Raw genomic sequence first — 17875 nt, 5'->3', positions numbered from 1 at the left:
CCTTTCTGCTTCCCTGGTTCCTGCAGTTACTCCAGGTTCTGTGAAATCTTCACATCTGAAGATTTGGAGCTAGGAGCCTCCGATGAGGGAGAAAGTGTGATGTTTGTCCTTCTGGGACTGGGTCACCTGACTCAATGTGGCCTTTTTGTAGTTCATCCATTTACCTGAAATTTTCATGATTTCATTCTTTCTTTACAGCTGAATATTGTCCCATAGTGTGTAGGATTCCCGTTCTCATGGTCTGTTCATCGATTGAGGGCCACTTGGTTTGTTTCCATTTCCCAGCCATTGGGAATACAGCAGCATGGAACAAGCCTGAGGGAGTATCTGTGGAGCAGGCTGATGAGCCCTTCATATGCTGAGGAGCGGTGTAGATGGGTCAAGTCAGACTCTCTCTCTCTCTCTCTCTCTCTCTCTCTCTGTGTGTGTGTGTATGTGTGTCTGTGTGTGTGTCTGTGTCTGTATATTCCCACCTGTGTTGACAACACTCCCCCTCCTCAAAAGCCATAGACTATTTAACAACATCCGAGCAAATGTCATGGTAAGCCCCCTTTTGAGTTGTTAGTCAGGATCGTCTAAGAGACTGCCAAAACAGTACAGGTTATCACTGTTACCCTCGTTTGCCCCCCAGACACTGAAGGTTTGTCCCCATTGCTGAAAATACCATGAACTTCAGACACAAGATCTGAGACACAAGGTCTGAGATGGTTCTGACCTGAAAGCCCCCCCTGGGGACTGGTTTTTATGATGCCAGAAGGCATCATGTAAGTAAGCATCCAAGGGCGGGAAGCAACTGATGGTCCTACTCAGCTATGGTGCCCATGAACTAAAGCAGTGATTAGCATGGCGCAACAGTTCAGAGTGAGCCGTAATAGTTCGCACATCTTGGCAATAGCCAGCAGCTCTCTGAATGGACACAAGGATGGTTCACCAAGAAGGAATCATGCCTGGCATACAGCTAGTACCCTTGTCTTATTCTCAAAAGAGACTGGGTAGGGGAAGACCCAATTCAGACCCATTCGTATTTCAAGAACAGAGCTCAGAGAAGGTACTAGGCGTGGAGAGATGGTGTGTACCTCCCTTTGGAAAGAAGAAAAGTTAAATATACAACGATATATTATAACAAGAGTACATTCTATGCAGAAGAAAGAGACGGCCCAAAGAGTGAGCAGATGCACACATGACCTGATCCACAGACTAAAAGGAAGGTCACTCCAGGAAGCAGTGAGCCCTGAAGGGTGCAGACAGGCGGCTGGCTTTGGAGGGGAGGGAGGTGACCGTGGGAAGGGCCAGGCAGAGGCCCAACAGTGAGCAGTAGGGCAGCACTTCCAGGAATGCAGAGGGTCAGGGTGAGCACGGGGGCAGAGGTGTGTGTGGGGGGGGAGGGGGGGAAGGGAACTTGGGGGAAGGGATGGAGGGAGGGCAAACTCTAGGAATTTGAAGTATCAGACCACAGGGAGAGACAGAAAAGGCTAATATCAAAAGAATGAAAACCATTCTCTCCCCCCCCCCAGCACCCGATCCCTTTCTGACACCTCAACTGATTATTTTTAGAGTCCTTAGCATTCAAAACTATCGATTCCGAAGGATGCCTGTGGGAAGCCTTGTGGTTTGTGGCCGTTGAATGGATTAATCTTAGAAAATTAAAGACACCGTTTAACTAAAGGAGCTTATTCCCCAAAGCTCGCAGGATGCTTCCTGGCAGCAAGGCAGGGGAAAGCTAAGACACAAATCCTCAGATTACAACACAATGTGACAACCGAGTCCTCCAGTGTCTCACCAGCTTCCTTTATGCCATCAGCCAATGCAAACCAGCACCAAGGTTTGCACACCAGGACGGAAAAAGCCTTTAGGGATCTCCTCTGTGTTTACGAGCCCAGCGTGCTGGAGTCTGACATCACCAGTACACACTATTGGAGCTTCCCGGCATGGACCTGCCTCTGCTGCACTTTTGATTGGTAGCTTCTCCCTCTGCCTTTGTGCTTGGAAAGCAGCCAGAGAAACATTCCTCTCCTCACTCTGTTTTCAAATGTCTAAATCCCATTTCTACATAAATCAGAAAGATTCCTGATTTAAAAAAAAATCAAAATTGAGATTAAAAATCTAAATACATGAAATACATGGTCTTTAAAATTTAGCTTAGAAAGTGGCAATCAACCAAATTCAATAATAAAGAATGACGGTTACCTATGAAGAATTTCCCACAGGTGTTCGTAGTATCCATGACAACCCATCTACAAACTCTCTCCGGACTTTGCCACTTCAGCCCCTGACCTGGGCAGCAAAGACACAGAAGTTGTCTGCACCACATTTTGGCTAGCTGGACCTGTCTAGGTCTAGCACAGGTAACCACAGTCCACGTGAGTTCACGATTTCCAACAGCCGCGTCTTGTCCAGAAGAGAGGATTTCGTAACGCTCCTCCCACCCTTCAGCTCTTACGTTCTTTCTGCCTTCTCTTCTCTGATGTCCTGAGCCTTGGTGTTGGTATTGGCAGAGTGTGTGTATATATGTGTGTTGGGGACGAGGGGTAATATAGACCGGGGGTTATATATAGACAGGGGCGTTTATATACTTCTTTGATGTTCTGAGCCTTGGTGTTGGTATTGGCAGTATTCTGTATATGTGTATTGGGGACGAAGGTGGGGGGGTAAAAGAGATGCTAATTTAGGACCAAGCATTCAATCACTTATTATCAGCCCTTTGGCCAGCTATGCATCTCTCCACTGACTGATGTCAACTGTAAAACAGAAGCACCAACCTTGGTCAGAGATGCTATGCTGTCTCTTATCCCAAATACAAAACTACCGGAATCCAGGATGGATATGAACATAGATTTTAGGCGTGCAAGACATTGCAATTCAAATGAAACCAGTGGAGAATCATGTCAATTACTATATTTGAATCGATTCTCTTGATCTGCAAAATGGAAACACTGTCTTTTTCCAGTGAAGCTTTACATAGGAGTGAGAGGGCAGCTCGCCTGGAAACACATCCAAGAGAGGCGCTGCTGAAAGCATGCAATATATTTGCATCAGCGAGCATGTTCAGAATCAGCATTAGAATTTTGCATAGTATATATATGAGTCCGAGTCAAACATATTTTGCAGATTTTTATGACACGAAGGGATGGCTTTCGAATTTGATTGCGCACACATTAAAATCCTCTGGGACTCTCGCACAATCAGAACAGAATAGGTGTTGGGAATCTGTGTTGTCAAGAACGAACCCCTGCAGTTCTGACCCGGGCCATCCTGGAGCCACAGTTTCAAAGACTGATTGGCATTCCCAGCAGTGTCAAAGCCGGGTGCAAACATATTCTCCGTAGTCCCGCTCCTGGTCAGCAGCTGGCATGGAGGCCCCTGCGGTCCCAACTTGTGCTATACGGACGTTGCCAAGAACAACGTTTTTCCCTTCCAAGTTAAACACGGTGTTTATAAAAGGCGTAAGATGGGGACCCTGGAAGGATGACTTCTTTCCACACAGTGGGTGACGTCACAGTAACAACTCCTGCAACCTCGCTGCCAAGACCTTTACCTGGAAGACTGAAAAATAAGAGCTCTCCCCCAACACTATGGTGTCTCCCATTGAAAAAGAATAAAGTCAACCTTTACATATCCAAATTTACCATCTATGCCATAAATTAACATACTAAGTTGGTCCGTTACATTGCCTTAATGTTTGTTTAAAGTTCAACACGAGACATTTTTCTCCCTTAATTATATGGTTAAGAACTCTCTGACAGCTTGTTAGAATAGTTCTGGTGATGTTTCCAAATCAGACACCTTTGCCAAATGATCAGCCTTCTTCAGGTTTGGTCCTGCATCCGCACGTGCGGCACAGCAACAACACAAAGCTAGAGCCATTCTTGTGAAGCGGTATAACGCGAGGAGGAAGGAGCCAGGCACAGGGCACACACCTGGCTGCTCTCAGGTGTCAGGAACGACTGAAGAAGCTTTCGGACTATTCTCTTGATGACAGTCACATGAAGGGAGCAGCGGCAGCTCATTGGGGAAAGCAGCTGGTTAGGGCGAGCGACCTCGTGGGAGGAGATCCCACTCAAACGTTCATGGAAACAAAAGCAACAGCTTTGGAAGGACAGAATTGCCTATTTTCAACTAACTCAATGAACTGTGTTTTGTTTTGTTTTTTTTTTTTTTGGTTTATTATACATACTTTTTTAAATAATCATTTTGGGAAAGGTTAAATATAGCAAATAAAACTGAAATCATAGAACATCTTTGTACCAATAGATGGCATCCATCCAAGGTGCCTTTCCTGGAACAAACTGTAACAGCTAGGTTCACTTCCGCCCTTCCCTGACAAGCTATATTTAAGAGCCTGTAAGCATTTTCATTATAAAATACTCTCATTACAACCTGTGATTTTACCTTTTAACCTGCTTCAAGGATTCTATGCAAACATCTCAATCAAACATTTGAAAAACACATTTTTAAAATTTATTTAAAAACTTCCTTCAAGGGAAAAAGAAATCAGAAGATTAGAGGGAGAAAACAGAAGTGCCAGGAATGATTCCTTTACACATAAAAAAAATCATTTGTTATGACTTAATAATCAAAGTCAGATGCGGGAAAATGTTGAAACTGTTCTTAAAACACTCCCATTTATGGCTTTTTGCATTGGCCTCCAAAACCGCTGTGACTTGTCAAAGTCCATGAAATATTTTTAACACATGAGCTTAGAACAACTTAAAACACATCTTGCCACTCACCAAAAAGGGCAACTTCATTTAGTTCCCACTGGCGGACTACAGTGAGGAAGGGAACAACACACTTGAAAATCCTACACGAACAATGGCTGAGAAACTGACAGTGTGGGTATTGACCCAAACCAGCGTTGGCATCACAAATAACAGGAGTGCTAAGGGCCAGAAATGGCTCAGTGGGCGAAGGCACAGTGTCAAGTCTGATGACTTGAGTTCAGTCCCCGGGACCTACGTGATGTAAGGAGAGACCTCACTCCTGAAAGTTTTCCTCTGACAGCCACACACACGGGGTGGGGGGACATGTGCCTCCGTGCCCTACATGCACACATGCAGAATAAAAAACAAAGGCTAGGAAAGGTAGGTATCAAGCCTCTTACCTATCTTTGGCGGGAATGCAAATCTGCACCACACAGTGGCAACATAGAAGCCCAGCTTGGTCCTAGTCAAGACCCTTGTGGTACCCTCCAGTAACAAGAGCTGTGGAGGCCAGCGGGAGAGGCTAAAGGACATTACCCGGGAACGAAAACACAAATCTGGCAAGGGCAGCATCTCAGAGGACAAACGAGAGCGTTGTCAGGGTTACTCCGGCAATGACTGGGCTAGAAGATGATAAAAAATGCCACACAAAATAACAACAATGTGATTTCTATAGTCCCAAACTAGGCAAATTTGGCCTATAGTTTCAGAAGTCAACTCTCAGGAGGACTTTAAATGGAAGAAGAATGATTTTAGGATCCTGGAAATGCCCTCTGTCTTAATCTGATGGCAGTTACAAGGGCTTGTGCGTTTGTTAAAATTCATGGCGCCACACATTTTCCACGAGAGCATCCTAGGGAACAACTAAATGGTATTAACCCTTAGATGGCACAACATTGACAATCATCAATCACACTAATACACATTGATAGAAATCTAGGGATTAAAGCCACACAGAAAATTTGAAATAATCCCTCACCCTAATGATAAAAACACTTGACAAACTGGAAAGACGAAAGCACTTCTTCACCCTGACATAGAGCATGGATGAAGTTCTCAAGGACAGCATCATACGGGGTAGTGGAAAGATGGAACCAGCCAACAGCCATGTTTCAAACAAACTGAGGTGTCTGCCTTCCCCACTTCTGCTCAGCGTTGTATTAAAAGTGCTAACCCGAGAAGAGAGAATCAATGCTACCCAAATTGAAAAATTTTCCCTAGCCACAGTTGACAGATCTTATATGTAAGAAACCCTAAATTTTTTTTCTTTTTTTTGGTTTTTCGAGACAGGGTTTCTCTGTAGGTTTGGTTCCTGTCCTGGAACTAGCTCTTGTAGTCCAGGCTGGCCTCAAACTCACAGAGATCCACCTGCCTCTGCCTCCCGAGTGCTGGGATTAAAGGCATGCGCCACCACCGCCTGGCAAGAAATCCTACATTTAATAAAATGAAAATGAGAGCTAACAGATATGTGGTTTAGAGTACTGGCTGTTCTTGCAGATGACCTGAGTTCAATTCCCAGCACTCATAAGATGGCTTACAGCCATCTATAACTCCAGTTCTAGGCACCAGAAATACTTGGCTTCCATGGACACCAGGCAAGCAAGTGGGCACACACATATAAAGGCCCAAACTCATACATATAAAATAAATCAACCCAAAACAGTAATACCAATAAATAAAAATTTAAAATTAATTTTAAAAAAATGTAAAGAATATATAGACTCTAAATAAAGCTGGCCTGCCATCTTGCTCCACACTGACTGCAGCAAACCAGAACTGATGACATCAGCATACTGTACTATAGCAAGAAACTTCTATTTATTCTTTGCCTTTTCCTTATTTTCCACGTTTTTTTTTTACTGAGTTTAATTTTCACGATCAGAGCAAAAACTGTATCTGTCATAACGAATCTGGTGACGCTATGAAGGAAGAACTGATGGGGATATCAGTCAGAAGAGACTGAAGGCCAGAAGGCCCAGGGACTGAAGAGATGATACTCTAAATCAGGATGGACGCAGTAGAGCAGTAAGCAGACAGGCTGAGTAGGCGGACCAACCCAGGGGTGGATGGGAGAGAGGAAGAAAACCATCAGAATGAGCCTTCAGCTTCCAAGTCGAGCCGCCGCCATCAGTAACATCAGAGAACGAGGTGGGTTGGTTAAAGAAAGGAGAGTGGGTGCAGTTCAGTCCGGGCTGCAGTGAATTTGAGGACTCTGTGCCTACGCGGAACACGATACCAATATCCAGAAGTATGATAACTGTTCCTGGAGAGAAAGACAAGGGCGGGGACTTCAAATGTAGGTGTGTGGCTAAAGCCACAAGAAAGGGATGAGACCATAAAAGAAACAGGAGCAAAGTGGAGGAAGATGGCCCCGGGGAAAAGTCCAGAGAACTCCAATGTTTACACAGAAGAGACCACAAAAGACAAAGTCTTTTGTGCCTTCACACAGCCAGGCAGAGAGCGCAGAACAAGCTTTAAGGAATCTAAAGGAGACTTGGAGAGAGACAGCATGAAATAAACAGCATCAATTCTACGAAAGTTAACGACAAAAGCACGGCTGAATGAAATGAGTACTTGGCGGGCGGGCGTTAACCCCTTGTTCTCTGCTCTTGATACTGCACGTGAGTTGAATTGCAGCCTCGAGTTCCTGCGCCTGAATTTCCCACAATGAGGGACACCTGGAACTGTGAGCTGAAAAAAACCCTTCCTCCTTTACGTTGCCTTTGCCGGGGTATCTTATCACAGAAACAGAGTCAAAACTAAGTCACAATCCACATGAAGATTATTTATTAAAATGTAACTCAACTAGGTTAAAATAATGATTACGCTAGGTCGGTTGCGTTTCATTTTTCTTTTTTTTTTCTTTTTGAAAGATTGTTGTTGGATGTGCATTGGTATTTTGCCTGCCTGTATGTCTCTGTGAGGATGTCAGATCTTGGAGTTACCGACAGTTGTGAGCTGTCATATGGGTGCCGGGAATTGAACCCTGGAAGAGCAATCGGTGCTCTTTACCACTGAGCCATCTCTCCAGCCCATGTTTCATTTCCTTAATTAGTTATTTCACAGGAGTCCAATGAAAACTAACCAGACGGGGAAGCTTATGTATAAACATTTGCTAAATATGCTCTATTTAACTTAAAAATACATCATTTGAGCAGGGTGGTGGTGGCGCACGCCTTTAATCCCAGCACTCGGGAGGCAGAGGCAGGCGGATCTCTGTGAGTTCGAGGCCAGCCTGGTCTACAAGAGCTAGTTCCAGGACAGGCTCCAAAACTACAGAGAAACCCTGTCTCGAAAATTAAAAAAAAAAAAAAAAAAATACATCATTTGATGAAAAAGTGTTAGACCAGTGAAGAAATGTGTATGCTCAACCTCTCACTGATACATACAAAGGAGCCACCTTCAACCCAATCCCAAAACTGCTTGACAAAGAGAACCTTGGGCTATAACTTCTTGAAGAATTGAAAAACAGAAAAGGTAGTAGAGTAAATCTCTTTAGTCATGTTTTATAGCATGCCTACTTTGTGTCTGAAAGAAGGGCACATACCCTTGGGTCGATCTAAATGGAACAAACAAACAAAATCTTCCCGTGTCCACAGAATTTATATTATAGTGGGATGAAGAAAGGGAAGAGAGGGGTAAGGAGCAATGAGCACTGAGCGCTGTAAATCATATGGTTTGTTAAGGAGAAGAGCAGAGACCGGAGCTGGATTCCGGGCCCCAGAGCTGGGGAGCAGAGAAAGCCTCGCAGATACGCAGATGCTTGGGCTAAGACTGGAGTGAGGGCTGGGAGTTAACTCATGTTCCAGGCACTGAGATGGTGCTGCCGAGGGCTTGCCAGGCCTGCTGAGGGGCAGCAAGGATAGCGACAGGACAAGGATTCGGAGAGCACAACGAAGGAACGGACACCCATCCCAAATGGCTCACACTGCAGCTACCGCGCCGTTTTGATTAGAATCAGCTGACAAACTGGAACCGGGCAGGAGGAATCTCCTCGGCCTCTGTGCAGAGCTCCCCTTCAACAGAGCAAAGGCCTCATGCCCAAGACCATCTCCTCCCCAGGTAGTGGGTTCTTTTGTTGATGCTATGCAACTTAAATAGATTCGTCACATGACACAGAATACTTTCCTGCTATGATCCCTAGATATGTGTCAACAGTTCTAAATAGATCTACGAATTTTTTTTAATTTTTATTTATTTATTTTTCTTACTAAATACAAGTGAAACCTAACAGCATCCATTTGCTGTGACTGATGATGTTGGTTTTCTGGGATCGAGTTACCATGCTGTTAATGAAATCTGCTCCAAACGCTGACGGCAAAGTTTAGAGTTGATGGTGATATTAATGCATAAGGCTGAGCGATGACTCACATTTTTCTCTGTTAAATTTACCATCACATCTTCACTATCGGTCCTTTCTTGGAACAAACATATCACTTACATATAAAGGCTAGGTTAAGCCTTTTCCCATAAAACTCAGTAATATTGAAAGAACATACATTGAAGAGTTCATCTCTACCTGTGGGAATGGGCTTCAATGCTTTGGAGAGCACACATCTGAATGCCTGTCTTCTCCCAAGAATCCCCATGTAGAAACTGAATCCCCAAGAAGCAGAGGGGGTCTCTAGGAGAAGTGTCCATTAGGAGAGTGGAATCCTTGATGAGATTGATTTTCATATAAAAGAGACCGTGGGGAGCTTGCCCACCTCTTTCTTGCCCTTCTGTTTTTCTGGCACATGAGGGTACACAGAAGGTGCCCTTTAGGAGACTGGGCCTCACTGGATACGGAATCTCCTGTACCTTAAATTTGGACTCACTGGCCACAGCACTGTGAGAGAGAACATCCCGTTGCCTATAAATTAGCTAGTTCAAGCTACTTTGCTAAAGCAACTCAAGCAGACTAAGAGGTGGTTCTCTCTGGGACAAAACTCAAAACTTTAAAACGTGCCCAAATCACATCTCTGAGAAAATATTTTACAGCTGCAGCCTTAGGCACAGGTAGATAAAGCTACAGATATGAAAATAGATACAGAAATAATCTCCAGGAGCTGCGTTCTCAGGGTATTAAGTCAATGGTGGAGAAAATATCTCTCGGGCCTGTGTGGTTACATAAAAGAAGAATCTGAATGACAGCCTTTGTCTGCCTTGCTGGGACTATGGAGTCACCATTAATAACTTATCTCACTAGAGAGCCCCAGTGAGTTTTATCAATTTCAAGGTTATAATCCTAATATTAGGCTTATTAGACCAAATATTAGACTAAATAAAGTTTATCAATCTCATTATCAATGAACATCTCTTAAAATTTCACTATAATTACCCAACAATATTTAATGAAAAGCTAATTTCTTGATTTTTCATGTCTTTGCTTAAGGACATGATGAGATACTCTATTTAATGCTTACTGCTGGTCATGTGTTGCTTGCTGTTCTTTGTAATTCAGAAAACAATCCTGCAGGTTAGAGATGCCCATAGGAGACATAGAGTTATCAGCAGAGCCAAGATTCAGTCCTAACTTCTGACTTCTACACACATGTATTAACTGCTACTTTATGCTACTCTAGATGTACTTGTGGGCCTTCAACCGACACCTTTTCCTTTCCTCTGAATATTTGTATAGCATCCAACTCTACATATGACTTCTCAGTATTTAAGAATGGAAGTTTAAATTAAAGGAAGAGGTTAATTTTTCTAAACACCACAACCAAAACCACGACAGCTTCTTAAGCTTTCCAAGTGAAAAGACTTGTGTGCACTGCTGGATGTGTGCGCCGCTGGATGTGTGCACCGTCGGATTTGTGCACCGTCGGATGTGTGCGCTGCTGGATGTGTGCGCCTTCGGATGTGTGAGCCATCGGATGTGTGCATTGTCGGATGTGTGCACTCTTGGATGTGTGCACTGTAGGATTGTGCGCCGTCGGATGTGTGCACTGTCGGATGTGTGTGCTGTTGGATGTGTGCACCGTTGGATGTGTGCGCTGTCGGAGGTACAGGAACATCTGCACACATCTGCCTTTTCCTCATTATGAGTTAACTTTTGTTGGCAAGCCTTAGGAGCATGGCTCCTCGCACTATGAGGACCACCCTACGAACAAAGAGCAGAATCCGAACCTACAGGGATAACAGGAAGTGACAGCTCCTGGAATCTGAAGCATGGATGTACTGCGTCGGTAGATGATAGGATGTGGCGGGTATGCAATCTGCTGTGGATTAGTCATTTGATGGACCATGCAGGACAAATTCTTCATCCATATATGGTTTCTCTCCCCATCAGGCAGAGCCACTGTACACTACTAATTGGAGAATATTTCATGCATGAAATTAGCTGCCGCGTTTCAGAGCTGTCCTGTTGCAGGCAGACGGATGAGCCAGCTAGTATCCTTCAGAGAGGTATTTTCTCAGTGCATTGTTCTCTAAAGGACGTTTTTAGTTTTGAGAAATTACTAGGAAAAAGGGGCTCCTGGAAATACAAGAACAGAATGGGATGGGCCATCTGTGCCCTACTTAGAAGGTCACAACCTGCGCTAGGAAATACCAAAGCTCCAGAAGTCTTCTGATTTGCATGAATCCTGAACGGCTTAGCCTAGGGAACCCTTTCTAACACAACCACCTGGAAAATGTACCTGGAGAGTAAGAGGTGATGAGTAGTCAATATCCTGGATCTGTCTCCTGGCTCTCAAAGATACTTGGCTCTAACAACCAAGAGTAAGAACTGAAAGGGTAGACTCTGAGGAGCAAGGATGAAAGCTTTACAGGGAATTGTGTCCTCTGATCTCGGAAAACCACAAAGAGAGCCAGCCCGCTTAGCACGAGTTTCCTCAGGAGCACGCAATCAGAAACAGCTCTGGATTAAAGGTTTCTCGCAACCATATGATTCATGAACCTCTGGCCCTGGCAACCACACAGATGCCAGTTCAAACCCTTTAATCTCCCCACACAGTGACTTAGTTGGGCCCTTCCAAGGATTATACTCTGTAGCTACCCAAGATCCTTTCTGAGTTTTCAAAATACCATTAGATATTTCAAGATCTTAAGTCTGTTAGAGTCAGGCCTTGGAGTAATAATACTTGCTGTTTCCTCAGTGCCAGGTACTGTGTGAAGTACCATCGCGGTCCACAAATACTATGTCCCATTAGCTCATAATTTTCCCGATGACTCCATGAGGTAGCTCTCATTAGCGCATCTCTTTTATTTATGCAGTAACGGAAGCTACTGGAGCTTGCTCAGAGTCACGTAAAAGGGGACAACTCAAAGCTCACAGGCAGGCTGCTCATCTTTGGAGTCTGTGCTTTCTGAGTTAAAGGCTTGAGAACCCTGCAAAGTTTTAATGGTTGCTTCAAACGATGTCAGCTTCATTATTTAATTCTCAGGGGGTATGATTTTTAACATGCCTGCCGGTGTTCCTTTTCAGGCCCCAAATTATCACATGAGTTCACAGCAGCTTCTTAATCATATCTGAGCCTCAGCACCAGAAGTGTCTGCATGGAATATTAAACGTGAGGGGACTCGGTCTTCTCTGTACCTTGCTTTCCTCACCTGCAAAACTGAAATCATACTAGTTCACAGTATGGTAGGGGGAATTCAGCAAATGCGCTCTTAGCTTCGGGGGCGGGGGTAACCCATCTACAACCTTCTTGTTCAATAATGCTGCATTTTCATGTTTAAAGTCTGCTGGGGTAATGCTTTCTCAGATCTGAAAAGAACTCCATGCGTCTCTTACCACAGAAACAGGATATTAGGGCCTTACAACAGACAAGAATGCTTATTAGTGATAGGAATGGTGACACACTTCCTCTAACAAGAACACCCCAACTCTAACAAAGCCACACCCCTAATTCCTGTCAAGTTGCACCACTCCCCAATGACAAAGCATGCAAATCTAACAGTCTAGGGGGGCCGTTCCTATTCAAACCACCACAGGTACTTAGACAAAAGAGGATTTTTCTGAGTTGAACTTCACATCTGATCTCAAAGTCCCTATGATGCCTTGATTTCTTTATTAACCTGTTGCCCTGTACTCACTGGCATTGGTGATGAGTCTCTCCACCCGAGTCTCAGTATCACGCTAGTACACTTTGTTCTCAGTGCTGAAAAAGTGGTTTGTTTGAATTTCATTAACAGGGAGCAGCACCAAAAGATAGGAGGGAAGAAGGTGTGTGTGTGTGTGTGTGGTGTGTGTGTGTGTGTGTGTTGGGGGAGATTACTCAAAATGCCAGTAGTGATGGCGTAGCTCCCCTCCAGTTCACACTGTTTCCACCAAGTGACCACCTTCACCCGGCTCTCTCTCATCCAGGTTGTGGCATTTACTAGTCCATGGCTGCTGGTGGAAGCTGCCCTGCAGGTTCTGTCCATGCTGTTTCATCCCTTGCTGTCTCCTTATGCCCTGACCATGCCCTTGGGGGCCAAATGCTTGGACCCAGTTGGTGGGACTGCTTGGGAAGGACTGGGGGTGTGGCCTTGTTGGAGAAGGTGTGTCATTGAGGGTGGGCTCCAAGGCTTCAAAAGCTCACACTATTCCAGTTGGCCTGGTCTATCTCTGCCTCATGTTTGCTGATCCTATGTAAGCTCTCAGCTACTGCTCTAGCACCTGAAGCTATGCGCCCCACTATGATAGTCATGGATCCTACTGCCCCTGGGAACTGTGAGCCCCAAGTGAAATGCTTTCTTTTGTAAGTTGCCTTGGTCATGGCATTGTCAGAGGAAGAGGAAGTCTAAGATAGGTCGGTCCTGCTGTCATTATAATATTTATCTTTAGGAGCTCACACTCAGAGCTCAAAAAGTTGATCAGATATGATGCCTTAGTTCCACTCTTTCAAAGGTCAGTTTCCCTGTTTTCCTTCGGATGTTCTACATAAGCCTTGGGAAGTACATAAAAAAGTGTGGACTCTGGTCTCAAACAATACATAATTCCTTAGGACTCCTACAACAAAGTCCCACAAATAGAGAGTCTCCAAACAGTGAAAACATGGCTCCTCACAGTTCTGGAGACGTTAAAGCAGAGACTGAGATGGTAACAACTCTGGCTCCTCTGAAGACTCTAGGGAAAGTCTTGCCTTGTTGGTTCCTAACTTCCTGGGGTGGCGGGGAAGAGGCAGAAATCTGAATGAAAGAAAGAAAGGAAGGAAGGAAGGAAGGAAGGAAGGAAGGAAGGAAGGAAGAAAGGAAGAAAGGAAGGAAGAAAGAAAGAAAGATGTTTAATAACTGGGCAAATATGTTATACATTCTCCATAGATCTTTGTAAAAGCCGTAGATAGTCTTATGGGTACGAGTGGATGTTTTCAGGATCGGCAGGGTGCATAGCAGTGAGACTTCTAACAGCTACAGAGAAAGGAAAAGAAGACACAGCCGAGTAACCCTCCTTCCCAGCCATAAAAAATTTGCTAAGCTCTAAAGACTTGTAAGAATCTCTACTACGTTTATCTAAAGATATGTTTACAGGGCTTCATTCATTGCCTAGTCCGGTCCACCATACAGCTCTGACTCCTGGGACACTCTATCCGGAAACCTTGTCCTCAGAGGACCAAAGAGTCACGCAGCTACTGCAGCGCAAGAATTTGGAGGAAAAGAGAACTTGGAGTTCCAGGTGGAGCACAGGGAGCTCCAAGGATTTCGGAGGCTGAGGCAAGAGGATTGCTGTGAGTTTGAAGCCAACCCGAGGAACTTCACGAGTTGCACAGACTACATAGCGCTATCTTGTCTCAAGGAAAAGAAGGTTGAAATGGAAAAAGGGTTCACAATGAACATGTGCGCTCCAGTGTTGTGGTATGTTACTCCAGCACTGAAAACACACTGGCTCCCCAAATCCACTTTACCTGTGAAATGTCAGTTGGTGCAAGCCAGCGTATTCCGGAAGTACATAGAGCTGTCCTATTTCTCATGTCCAAATCTTTCGGAAACACAGAGCACATTCTTAGAAGCTACTTGTTTTCTCTGGATGTTGGAAGAGGGTGATGTTCCAAATAACGATAATTTAATTGATGCTTGATTTTAATTGGTGCAATTCAATAGATGATTTCGAAATAGCATTACTACAAGAACATACATGTGCATTTCGAAGAACTTCAGTTAAAGACTCCAAATACGTTGTAGCTACTCGCAGCTTCCTCTGAGCTAAAGTACAGACCAACATTATGTGCTTCCCGTCTCTGCAGTCAGGATACTCGGGTGGAGAACTCTGAGCAACGCTATATTAAGTATTCCATAAAACTGGGGATGAAGCACCATCCACAAGAACAGTTTCTGTCAATCACGAGCTTCCTCTAAGTCAAGCACAGCACAAGGTGTTCTTCAGATGCTTTTCCTTCCTCTCTACAGTCCTGCTGGCTAGCGACACCCCAGATCAGGTGACAATGCTGGGAAGTTCAAGTTCAAGCAGGGAGTCAGTGACAAAGGCAGGGTAAAATGGAGGCCACCTGAACATTATACATTTTCTACTAGGCATGCTCAGTACTAAGTAGGACAGACATGCTAGGACTCTGAGACCTAAGAGTCTTAGAATGAGTTAGCATTCCAAATTGTTAGCAAATAGTAACAAAGTTTTGAACAAAGGGCACAAGGGTTGCCCGCCACTGCCAGATCTATTGCTGTTTTCATCCAGGAGAAAGTACTCTGGGTATTGATGGCCAAACCCAACTTTCAACACAAGAAAAGATATTTGGATTGAAATAATCATTTCAGGTCTCAGAGAAGATCCTAACACAACAGAGTTAGATAATAAATAGAGTTACAAGAGTATTTATGGTCAATGGTAGAGGCATGGAGGTTCTGTCTTATTGGGAAGTAACAGGCCCCTTCTGCAGGATTTTCCTAGTTATAAAGAACAATTATCAAGTTTTCAATAGTTTCCCTAATCTCAGTAGAGCTAGTGTTTGATACCTTAGTAACTAGCCCTTAACTCTTTAGGCCTCTCTCAAACAGGCAGCCTGATTCTAACGGCCAGCACCGTGGAGCTGCACCACTCCTGTCAGGGACATCAGCGAGGAAACGGGACAGACAGGAAGGAGTTTCATGTTGGGGAAGGGCAGGGTGGATGAGTAATGGCTGCGTGCCTCTGGAACAGATAGTGCTCTTTTGCTCCTGAGTGGAAAGATAAGCCTGGGCATTGTGTTAAGACCAGGCCCTTTGACTGCAACAGAATAGTCTAGAAATAGTTCAGAAGCAGGGGCTGCTTGAAACTCATAAACGTGCTTTCAAGAGATGGTTATTTTTATAACGCAAATATGCACAGGAAACCTTGTTATTCCTACTTCCACTCCACAGTAAAGATCTGCATTGTCCTAACACAAAGAGCTTCTTGGACCGACTCCCAGTCACAGCTGGTTTACTTAAAAGTCATGACCACTTCACCCAATACCGTTCTGTCCCACACAGCATCTTCCTACACAGACTGCCTTTACCCATCCCTGCTCGGCTTTCCAAGACCCAGTGGTGAGCTTTGCCCTCTCTTTGAGCCATTGACTTGCATTCTCATAAAATGTAAAATACAAAGTTGAACTTCCATTTTTTTTATATTCAACCTGTGTCTATGTAAAACTACTAATTTTTAGCTACCACAGAACATAACCTTATTGAACTCTGTTTATAGAGCATGCCTTTGTGATCCACTTGTGATTCTTATCAGTAGAGATTTTTTTCATCGATTTCATTTCATGCTTAATGAAAGTTTTGCTAAACTGACATTTCTAAATAGGGATTTAGCCGTATCCTTCAAATTAAACGCACATACTCTTTGCCTTAGCAATTTCATGCCTGGAAATTAAGTTTGTTTGGCAATATTAGCACAAGAGCTGCGTGTAATGGCACACTCCTGGAATCCTAGCATGTGAGAGGCACAGGCAGGAGATTCGGGCGTGGGAATCCAGGCTGGGCTACACAGCCATAGACACCAGCGCAAGTGCCCAAAATCATATGTGCAAGAGCACTTTGGTCATTCCCTTGTGTAGGTGGAAGACACGTTCCAAGAGTCCTAGTGAATACCTGGAACTGCATGTTACAACAAATACTCTTCTTTTATTTATTTATTTTTGTTTTGTTTTGAGAGACAGGGTTTCTCTGTGGCTTTGGAGCCTGACATGGAACTAGCTCTTGTAGACCAGGCTGGCCTCGAACTCACAGAGATCCGCCTGCCTCTGCCTCCCGAGTGCTAGGATTAAAGGCGTGCGCCACCACCGCCCGGATCTAAATCTTCTTTCTACTGTATGATACACATGATAAAGCTTCAGCTAGAATCAGGGGGCAGTAGGAGCTTCACAGGAAGAACTACAAATAACAACAGAGTCATCATAGTTCCTTACCGCTTTGTTATGATAACTCTATGTTTTATAGTACCTGGGCCTCTGCTCTGGAGGGAAGCAGTTCCCGCCTCCTCTCTAGCGCTGTGGGTCCTGAGCTCAATAAAATCAATTTTAAAAAGTCTGCTTTTTAAAAAAGAGATATGATGAAGAAGACTTCTGGGGGTGGGGAGGGCTCAGCGATAGAGCTTGTCTGGCGTGGGCAAGACTTGGTTCCATCCCATAGCATCTCAAAGAGGAATGGGGGAGGGTGGGGAGGGGAGACTCCCAGCGAAAGGTAGGCTATCACTAGGAATCCATCCCATATGAAAGAGACTCCATAACTGAAAACCTTCAGATATCGAAGACGCCATCTTTTGAAACGTCCCTATGAAGACATTTCCACGCTGCGGCGGCTCACTCCTGCAAAGTGTGTGACTTGATGACAAAGCCCTCTGCAACTTGCATGATTTATTTTAGGACACTGAGTCACTTCCCCCAAGTTTTGCAGCTATCGCTTGTCAGTGAAAAGAAAAAAAAATCTAGAGCTCAAACACCCTCAAGGAAATGAACCAAAACATTCTGGAAAATTCGCTCTCTGTGGGGAAGATAAGATAACCCTGCCTATAAAACCTGTCAGCTTGAGGAAGTACACAAGGCCTCGGGTCCTTTGAAGGCAGGGAGGAGAACACATTTTCCTCCCAGCTTAATTAAGCGCCGCCGACTGTATACCAGATGCTTTTTCAAGGCTTTCACTCGGGGATAATGTCCAGCCCGTTGCCCTACTTCCTCCTCCTAGCCGCTCTCTAAAGCATACTTTCCTTAGGAACCAAGCCACAAGCTCACCGAAGCTCAACATTTTAGTAATAGTCAATGCAAAGGCCATAGTTAGCTAACAATGTTAAA

The 17875-nt window shown here is 44.5% G+C and overlaps 1 protein-coding gene across 3 annotated transcripts in view; it reads right to left on the bottom strand.

Moving 5' to 3' along the window:
- Window positions 1–17875, bottom strand: part of Hecw2 (HECT, C2 and WW domain containing E3 ubiquitin protein ligase 2) — a 294060-nt gene that overhangs the window by 132986 nt on the left and 143199 nt on the right. The window lies entirely within an intron of this gene.

The sequence above is a fragment of the Chionomys nivalis genome, chromosome 26 (genome assembly GCF_950005125.1).
Source record: "Chionomys nivalis chromosome 26, mChiNiv1.1, whole genome shotgun sequence".
Classification (NCBI taxonomy): domain Eukaryota; kingdom Metazoa; phylum Chordata; class Mammalia; order Rodentia; family Cricetidae; genus Chionomys; species Chionomys nivalis.
The sequence above is the reverse complement of the archived record's forward strand: the minus strand, read 5'-3'. Positions and strand labels throughout refer to the sequence as shown.